This window comes from Brachionichthys hirsutus, chromosome 17 (genome assembly GCF_040956055.1).
Source record: "Brachionichthys hirsutus isolate HB-005 chromosome 17, CSIRO-AGI_Bhir_v1, whole genome shotgun sequence".
Taxonomy (NCBI): Eukaryota; Metazoa; Chordata; class Actinopteri; order Lophiiformes; family Brachionichthyidae; genus Brachionichthys; species Brachionichthys hirsutus.
In genome coordinates this window covers 7,998,832-8,009,903 of record NC_090913.1, presented here as the reverse complement: position 1 = coordinate 8,009,903, position 11,072 = coordinate 7,998,832, and positions in this window count along the sequence as shown.

Below are 11,072 nucleotides of genomic sequence, written 5' to 3'. Positions count from 1 at the left end.
TCCATATGAAAACCTAAAGTCTTTTACCTGTAAATCCAGTTCCATAACTTCTGTTGTAAGGACAACCACTGCTACTTAGCCTTTTATGTTTCACCATGCTTCCCAAAGTTCCCAGCCTTGATACCTCTTCTCTCATATAGATTTTAACACCAAGCATCACCGTGAAATGTATAATGCATTTTATGCAATCGTGCCAAAAGTCAAACAAACAAATCTCAAATCAATCAAACAAACAAACAAAATAACCTAAAGTATAGTAGTAGTAGTACTAGCAGTACAAATGTAATAACTATATCTACATTACACTTTTCAAAGACAATTTACAAAGTTGGCTGTTTGCTGTTCTGTGTGACCCTGTAATGAAAGAGTGACTTATCCGCGGTGGGTACTTTCCACCCAATTCAACTGGATATAGACCCCATCCTTTGCAGAAAATGAATGAATGAATGAATGCATGCAAGGGAAGGCAAGGCAAGGGAAGTTTGTCCTTGCCTCCGTTGCCAGAGTGCTTGCTCGTGTGGGTCAAGTTGGGTTCTGTGTTTCCCTGCAGGTCTTTTCCCTGCTAATCCTGTAAAGTGCCTTCAGATAACTTTATGTTGTGATCTGGCATTATATAAATAAAACTGAACTGAATTGAATTGAATGAATGTGTGAATGAATGAATGAATGAATGTGTGAGAGTGTTCTGTCAAAAGAACTCAGTTTCCCATGATATCATTACACTTACAAGCAACAGTCCTGTCATATGAATTTTGGACAATGAAAATCTCCCATTTGCAATAATATAGTTTTCATTTATGGTGGCTTTGTTCACACTAACAACAAATATAGTTTTTAAAATAAAATAATTAACACCAGGTTAAGGAGAATATTACTAAGTATCACTGAAATTATCTGTGTATGCAGCTGGAGTAAAAAACATCAACGAAGATATCAAAAAAAAGTACCGGTAACACACTTAACATGCATAGAACAATTTGTAGAGCACGAAAAATTTGGTAAATACTCAAAATGAGAAGTATCAACTAAAATTTGATAATGGAACATCAATTAAATCAAACGTATGTGTCATTTAGATTTTATGGGGATGTTATTGTGCATTTTTGGTCCAAGCATTGTCGATATTATCAACGCAGGATAGACAAACACATTTTACCTACCGGTACACACATCCTTTGAAAGTAAAGAACCCTTATAAATAAAAGACCAGAGGATGATCCCGATCACAGCCAAAATCGAATGCATTGTTCTTTTCAGAATATGTTTTTCCAAAAGAACCAAAAATCCATTCATAACTTTTGGAGTTAAACCTCTAACACACAAATAAAACAACCAATGGAGGCCACATCAAACGCTCTGTTCCACCGAATCGAGCCCAGAGACAGTTCTCTTATGAGGGACAAATGCTCTACTTAAATCTCAGATCTCAGAGCACGCCACCCAGCTCTCCTTAATTTACCTGCAAATTCTAGTTAGAATCAGAATCGGAACCAGAATCTTTCTTGTGTGATGGCAAGAATGTCTCGCTTTGAGTTCGAGAAGTCGCTTTTTATTACACTTGATTATGTATTGTATGTTTTCAGGTTTATTTAGTCCTACTTATTGTGTAAAATGGTTTGTTTTGGCTAGCACAGTATGAGATATCTCTTTAGCTCAGGATTGGGATTACTTGACTGTGTCGACCATTTAAGATATTAAGACTCTCTTTAAAAATCTTGTAGTTTTTCTTGTGAAGATATGAAATAGACAAACCAAGTGTTCAAATTCAAATGTGCACCAGACAGCAGAGAGACACAAAGCAGGTTGAAGCAAGTGTCTGTTACAGCGAGTACACATAAAGAAACAAATTACTAATTATAGGAGGATAATAAAAAGGTAATAATAGTCTTTCACCATCAAAACTATTGAACAATCTTGGTATGTATCAAATGTTAAATGTTAAATCAAGTATTTTGCTCTAATGAACCACATTGGATTATTCAAGAGTTTATTAAAGACAATTTAGCTTAAGCTGAAAAATGTATCAAACAAACAGTATGATACAGACGTGAAGATGTGAGCATAGAGAGGATCAGGCAAAGAACCTCGGCAACCTGTTTCTTTGACAACATCAATTCAAATTCAGTTTTTTTTTGTGGACTCGAGTCAAACACAATTTATGTTTGCACTGAGAAAAACAGCCTGTGGCTCATTTCTCTTAGACAGCGGACGAAGAAGGAAGCAGTGACTTGATTTAAATGTTGAAATACTTTTTTCACATTACGGATGAAAATATATCAGCTTCCGCATTATTTTCACCCATCGTAACCCCGGATAGAACTTCAGCTGAATGCATACAACAATGTTCTGTGTGAACCTGCAACGCATCTCGGATTTCTCTATCATTTCTGTTACCAAATAAATAATGCTGCCCGCAGGAAGGACATGTCATTGATAAAACATCCAAAATATTCCGCCATGCCAAAATGATGGGAGTGCAGAGCAGCAGAGCGAGAGAAGGACGAGGATTGAAGCTTTGTCCGATAGTAACCCCGAGACATAAAAGGAAGGAGGAGGGGAAGTTTGTCCGATAGTAACCCCAGCACAGGCTTGGATGAAGGGAAGCAGGATTGGAGGGGGATGGTGCAGGAATTGCCTATATTTATCGACACAGTAAAAATGTGTCGTATTTGTTTTGTGGACTAATTATGTTCCACTTGGTTTTATCTGTCCTCAGATTGCATGTATGTAATGTAACACATATTTACGTTACAGCAAAACTCGAGAAGAAAAAAGCAAAAAAAAGAAAGAAGCTGACTCCACCGGGAAATATTTATATAGTGCTCCTAAACTGACACATCATACACGCAAAAAAAGCAGGACTTCAGTGTTAAGTAAACATTGATGCTGCTCGACTCTTCTCCTGCATGCAGCGTCTGCAATGAGGTGGCATTGAGGAACTGCCGGATATCTAAGAGGATGGCGGCTACAGATTTACAGGATGCCGTCAAAGCCGTTCATTCCTCATCAACTCCATACGCAAGCCCCATGAAAATATAACTTGATGCATATTAAATTGACCACATTAATAACCTTGTGATATATATACGCATTATTCCCTACGATGAACACATATGTAGAAAATCACAATGTTAAATATAGTGTGGGGGGGGGGATGGATCCAGAAACAAGCAAAAACCAGACATATAGAAATATAAAACTAAAACTTGACTGTTCTATCAAAGTTCCACTTGCATCTTTTGGATATTTAAGATTTACGAGCCTTTGAAGAGCCCCTGAACTCATCATAGTTCGCCCGCAAGTTACCTCGCACTGCAGCCTTCGTGGAACTGGGTGAAAGGGGAATGATGTCACTGGCTGGCTGGATGGGGTTGTTGGGTAGAAATACAGCAGCCAAGGAGCAAAATTTAGCTTTTTGTTGATTATGTCTACAAAAACTACAATCATTATTGAATATTTCACTCGTGAAAGGGAAGCATTGTACCAGAAAATGTGTAAAGTGGCCGGATTTGGATTACATAAAAGACACAGGACCTTATTTTTTTAATTGCTTGGTTTGGTAGATCAGAATTATACGGACAGCTTTGAACAAAACCTTATGAAAAGATAGAGAATGGGCCACCCCCCCCCCCCCCCCCCCAGCTATTAAATTTTGGTGTGGATCCACTATATTTTCCTTACTTTCTTCAACATTATGAAGTGTGGTAATTCATCTACCGGTAATTACACAAAAACTACTGAACCAATTTACCTCTGTGAAGAGGTGGGTTTACTACTACTACTTGTTGCTGGGAAAACATGAGACAATTCAGCATCAACCTTCATATTTAAAAAAAAAGCTGCGTGTAACGTTGCCCGTGTCAAAACATCATTATGCAGTAGCCTTAAAAAATTTGTTGTTGTTATATATCAGAAGCAATGTCACCATAGAATGCAAATAGAAGCAATGTGTGTGGTTGAAGGTGATTCGTTTACATTTAGTTCACCGTTATCAACAAAGGTCACTCGGCCATAGCTATAATCCAGCTGTGAGAATGAACTTCGGTCTGTGGTTCTTTGACCCACCAGGCCAGAAATACTCCAGATCACACATTAACTGTCAGCAAGTATATCTACTTGACCTGTGAACACAAATGAATTGCCTCCCTAGACACACACACACCCACCCACACACACACACACACACACACACCTACACACACACACACACACACGCACACACTCACATGTTGCTTCCTCTTGCCTTGACCTGGAAGCAGGATTGAGTCACATGGGTTTGTGCAAACATTTGATCATGTGCGTGTTTCTTCTGGTAAGACTTCACTGATCTACTTCCTGCAGGTTGTGCTGACATGAGCAAACATCCTCCTTCTTTTAACGGCGTGTGTTAAAGCGTTAAGTTTGTGAGCAAGTCACATGGTGTGAGTTAATGCTAGATTACAGTAAGTATAGGTAATGTGTTCTTAAAGAAACAGAATTATCCATGTTGTTATCAACAGTTATGAACCGTCATAGATTTTCTGTCCCTGATTTTCTGTTCCTGGTTGGATTACTCAAGTATCCAATTTACTGTGGGATGAACAGAATATGAACGAATATGAAGACTTAGAACGTCTAACATCCCTTTAATTATGTTAACCAGATTAGCAAATCATGCTATTACATTACACATTTAATGCACCTGCCATAGATAAACAAAGATTTAAACTTTATTTGCACATTATCGCTGTGGATTATGCTACTTTATTTGACCCAATTTGATTCAGAACATCTTCATACAGACTTTACAATCATTAAACTACTCTCCAGTTTAGTCTCCTTGTAGAAAAACAACTCTTAATGTCTGGAGAGAATGCAACATTTTAGTTTTCCCATGAATTCCTCAGGGCGTTCGGTAGCGTTCATCTTTTCTGTGCTTTCCTTCTCCCTCAACTCTCTGTACCAAAGTTAATCTGCACCTGCCGATCAACTTCCAGCTCTTTTAGCAACTCTGGTCTGCGTTTGAGAGATAATGCTCTTTTGTTGTGTTTCACTAATCCCATATAAACCCTATCTCACTGTTTTGAGCCTCTCCCAAACCATCAACATGAATAATTGTCCCGTATTTTTCTCTCCCTTTCTGCTGCAGTGGTTGTTTTCTATCTGATCCATGTCACGTCTAGCACACAAACAGACACACACCCTAAAATCACATCGCTGTTTAGGAAACCTCAATCTGATGAAGTGAGCGGTTTTCCATCAGGTTATGGCTACAGTCAGTGAAGGCCTCCTTGCAGCTGTTTCTCTTTCAGGATTCGGGGGCACACACACACAAGTTCTGACAACACTATTATTATAGATTATTTATGTAGCAGGACAAATCATTCCAGAGGAAAGGTTTCACTTTTTTTCCCCACATGTTTTTTCAGGTGCATATGTTTTTTTACATAATCTTTTTTTATTTTTAGGTTATTCATTGTTTCGCTCATTCTGTTTTATTCTCGTTTGACCTTTTTTAAGTCTTTGTCTAGATAAAAAATACATAGAACTAATGGAACTTCTGAAAACGCACAGTCGCAAAACCAAATTAATTCATGTTTCATGCACCTAAAGTATCACATTTAAGCTTCAAGTTTTGATGATTGAGATTATACAACACATAACAGAACACTGATCATTAAAATTGGTCTAATTCTAGAAGAATAAATGTCCTCATTAGTTTAAAGTCATCATGGTGATCATTACAGAAACAGCAAGATCAACTGTTAGAACCAAAGGCTTCATTTTTATATCCTTGTCTGTGGCAAAAACACCTCAGCAGCTTTTCCAATGTAAATGAATCAGCAGTACACCATGCAGCTGGATCTATTTTTGAACAGGAGTTATGCTGATAAATTATTTCTTTCTCATGAAAGGAAGCTCTGTCAATGAGAGCCCTGCAAGAACTAAAGTGCACGAGTGTTCAGCCTGTGACCTTGAAGGCGACTCATAAAGCACACAAAGATGAAAACAACGAGGAGCTACTTGACAAAATGAGGAGGAATAAAAAGCAGAACAGAAAAGGTGTGGAGGGTACAGATGCCCCAGAAAACTGCTGAGCCTCTTTATCCATCTCTCCTCACGCTCCCATCACTGCATCCATGTGAGGCAGGGAGGAGGAACACAAAGGGGATCAGGACTCATGCGAGGAGCTGCCGGCGCCATCCTTTGCCCACAAATCCAGCTTCATCAGTTGTTTGGCAGAATATTTACACAGACTAAGTTACTGCTGCTATTATTGGTAACAGATGTAAAAAAAACCCCATCAACATTTGAACATTTAGTACAGAAACACAATTAGACAAGGCTACATGATTATAGATACATATTTGCTGTGTTTACTTCACATAAATTGAACTAGGAACTCATAAATAATGTGCGCCAGTTCTTAGAGGGGAATTATGTCTTCTGGCTGCAAAGGACTGCACCTGTATAAAACATTTTTTGAGTGTGTTTTTTAAAATGTATTCATGATCATACCCAGGTACATGTTTTGTCTAAAACCCGTGTCCCTGTTCCAAAACATTTCACCTAAGGCACCGTGAGAATCAATTCCTTGGAATGACTCATCCTCATCTCTGTGGATGGCAGAAGCAGAAAAGCTTGACTCTAGCTCCATCTGCTGTGCTGCTTGTGGAAGAGCACCTCTACGAGGAATAAACACCTCTCAGCTCAAGCTGCTACAGAGGGACCGATTGGGTTTTCAATGTCCTCCCTCAGGGCACTTTAAAACGATGGAAGGAGGAGGTGGGATCAAACAGTTAACCCCGTGATCTATTTCCTGAGCTGCGGCCTTCACATATCTCTCCTAAAGGTCATGCCAAAATGTTTGCAAAACCCCCAGAGGGTTTTGCGCAGATCAGAAGGTGTCGCCAAATCCTCAATTCATATCCTCCAGGGCAGAGCAACAGCATGACCGAAGCAATGAAAGGAGGACTCACAGTGCTCCGCTGCATCTTGGAGGATTGCATCCTGGAAAGGGACTTTAAGGAGCAGTTTTTCCACCTCAGGAGATTAGGACATGATATTAAAAGACATCCCACAGTTGCAACCTTCAATGTATTATGTTGGTTAGAATGTTACGTTTTATGTTTGAGTTTGTGCTTCTCCAAAGCAGAAGCTGACACTGCTGGGAGTTTTTGTATTTTTTTTCCCCACTTGGCTCTTCAGAATCTTAATATCCTCTTTTGGCTGTTGGTGAAATGATCCGACCGTAAAGAAAGTGGACATAAAGATATATTATAATAACGTGTCATAGACATGTACTTAGCATTGTGTATTACATACAATTTGAATTTACTGCCAAGTTTAAAGTACATTATGAAAGCTAAACTCAAATTTACTTATCTTTACTACAATATGCTGACTTAAATCCACAAATTGACAAATTGATTTGCAATCACACACACACACACGCACACACACACACGCACACTGGTGTCAGATTAAAATTGTGAGAACACTATTATACTACCAGGGCAGAGGCTAAAAAAAGGTGCCAGGAGTGATAACTTGTGGGAAAACACGATGGTAGAAGAGCCACGAGGATAAATTTGGACTCAATATCTCTGCCAAGGACACTTTGCCTTGCAGACTGCAGGGGCCAGGGCTTGAACCACCACATTCTAATTAGTGGATGAACACCGCACTCCTGAGGCATCAGCTGCTACTGAGTCAGCAAACACACCCTGCCCCTCATGTCCAGATGCCCGGAGGGTGCAGCAGGCATCTCCTGTACTCGAGTGGCCTGTAAAACAAAAGTAACAGGCCCCAATTAGAGCACTGTGGAAAGCTGAGGTGGAGCTACGAAGGACAAGACTGTGGTTTCCTAAACTTTCACTTAGCTTTGACAGATATGTAGCTAGAAGACACGATAATCATAATGAGGGACATATGGCATCCTGAGTATAACTTATGCTGTAGTGAAATAGAAAATCATGCAACTAATGGCTCCTTATGAGGCTCTTATAGCAGCAGCTATCAGCTGCTGGTTGCTGTGGCAAGGGAATGAGAGGATAGCACACACGATTGATGATAAACTTTCATTTAGACGAATGCTTAAAATCTCATGCCACAAGGAAAGAGATGGAATCTGTTCATATCCAGCCAAGCGCTAACTCAACATATGCACGGTGAGAATGTGAGAACTCATAACCACGGCTTTAATAATAAGTACATATGGCTCATGAATTATTCATTCATCCCATACAGTCACGCTTGTTAATGTGCAAACGTCGTTGCCTGGATATATTATTTTCTTTTATCCTCTTTTGTTTTCTCATCAAACAGATGGGCCAGGATCAATATTACATTTTTTATAAAGTATTCTATCTTGGCAACACGCAGTCATTTCGTCTTGCTGTTTGTTCTCCATGAAATTGGGTCTTGGCATGGGGTCAGACACAGAAACAAACAGCTGGGTTTGGTTGGCGGTGCAGGAGTCGTGATGAACATGCTCCAGTGTTTTCCCATCTTTGGAACGAAAGAATCCTCCGACGTTTGCAGGGGCTTTACAGGTTACACAATCATGTCCAAGCATACAGCATTTATACACACAACTAAAGCCCTTCGACTCAATTTCCTCTCCTCACCGTCTCTCCTGTCACTCTCTTCACAATTTCACCAGCTTACCATCTTTCGCTGCCATTTTCTACTCCATTGTCTTGCTGCCTGTTCTGCTTCAAAAGCAATAATTATCTTTGCGTTTGAGTGCTCAAATAAATAAGGGGAGGAACAAGTTGTGTTTTCCATTTGGAGCTGGAAGCAGCAGTCTCTTTGAACTGGATGATCTGCATCAGAGAGCAGAGAGCAGCAGCATGGGCCAAGGAATGACCTATTACATTTTGGAGGGGATCCATGGAGCGGATACATAATCATTTTTCATTTTCAGAGAATAAGGAGGATTCGGTTGGTCTCTGGTACAAGAAAGGAGAGGGGATCAAGTGAGCTACTGAGTGAATGAAGAGAGAGAGAGAGAGAGAGAGAGCACAGCAACAACAAAGCAGCAAGTCGAAAATAGAACGCCATTGTCGTTTCTTCCATGACACGGACAGAGCAGAGGAGAGACAAGGGCACGCCGCTGGAAGCTAATTAGCCCTATTGAATGAAAACTTCTGAGGGAGTTCAAAGGACAATTGTGTGAATTAATCAAATATTGTGTCACACAAATATCATGACAATTACCTCCATCATCACCGATTTTTATTTCGGAAGATCAGACATTTTCAGGGAGTCGGCGCATAAACACGTTGTAGGATGCACACGCACGCACGTACGCACACACACACACACACACAGACTGACAGATGCTGAACAAGGGGGTCATAAATATTTAAAAGGGGTACTCACCAGCCCAGCTCCCCTGTTGGAGCTCTGGGAGGTGCTCTGCCCACAAAGTATCTCCATGACCTCATGACGCCACTGAGAAGTGTGTCAAATGAATGATGGAAAGAAATGAAACGAACTTGGACTCATTAGGAAGGATGGAGATGCAAACAGTTGTGTGTGTGTGTTTGCTGAAGTATGCTAATTAAGACGGAGTTTGTTTGAAAGTTTACCTCAGGTCTTCAAGTCACTTCAACAAACGGCAAACTTTACTCTGCGTTTTAGAAACCCATTTTCTTTCTTTCCCACCCTTTCCTTCTGGATAAGGCTTCAACATGAATTGTTTGTGTGACTGAACGGCTCGCCCTATGAAAGACTTGGTGACCTGCGTTATTTGTTCTACAACAGCACAGGCCTCATGAGTAGCCACCCAGCCTTTAGCTGTTTGGGAGATCAGACAGAGGCCACAGTGAAAGTGGATTTTTATTTCCGTTCAACTCTCTGAAATTCCATTTAATGCATTAAAAGTGTGTGTGTGTGTGTGTGTGTGTGGGGGGGGCACAGATGATGTAGGCATGCAACCCCCACAAGCAAGAGGACTGTGGCCATGGGGTCAATTCCCATCCACTCTGTTCCATGCCAGTCCCCCCCCCCCATCTAACTCCCTTCAATCAAAAAAAAAAAAAAAGCCCCCCCCAAAATATTGTTAAGAAAGGCATTTTCAAAAGTTTAGATTTATGTAGATTTTATTTAAAAAGTAGAGACCTCACCCTTCCTTGGAATATTAATCCTAGTCATCTACTGTATGTTGAAAACTGAATCAGAAGTTGAGTTTTCTTCAACAACAGAAAACAGACGCTCCATCTTGTGCTAGCGAGTCTACTCATCGTTCTTCTACAGAACTTCCAAAAGGATCCAGATCAAGTAACCTGGGCGAGTCTTTTCTGTTCTCGTTTGCACAAAGAAGGAAGCAGCTTCAAAGATGTAAGCCGTCACATCACGGAAGTGGGTTTGTGCAATTAACTGAGCTCCGATAGAACACCAACACGCACTGTAAAGAGGACTCTACTAGACTAATCCATTTAAATGGCGCCAAGATAATTAGTGGAGCCGTCTGGGAAGAAGATGCTCACTGGGCCATTTGTACACGAGTGACTGTGGTTGTGTGTGTACGTGTGTGTGGGTGTGGTTGTGTACGTGTGTAACAGGTTTATCATAAGACAACTGAATGTTGCTTAACAGTGCTGATGGACTTTGATTCTGAGGATGAAATGAATTAAAGGCAGACACACTTCTGTAAAACTCTTTTCAGCTCAGTACCATTATGTTACAGAGAGCTGAAATTGAGATTCAGTGAGCCTCCATTGCAGCGATGCTTAAGTAGACCGAATACCCTCATCTAATCGCAAAGTGGGACCAAACACAGAATGAGAGCCTCCCGTGCCTGCAAATGGAGACACTGCAGACTCACCCTATTTACCCGAATGAAAGTCTGGTATTGAGCGTGATAGCTGCTGGAGATTTTACTTTACACACAAATCGTGACAAGATGAAACCCATTCAACATCGTCATCATCAGATCACACGGCAAGGCAGGCATTTAATGGAGAGGATTTCTTGTTGACCTTTCCTCTGCGACCAATTATTACTCAGTGCCACTTGGAGCCAGATGCAAACCTCCTTTGTTAAATAGTATCAAGGGAGGTGAGTAAAACAGGGGCAGTTAAAAA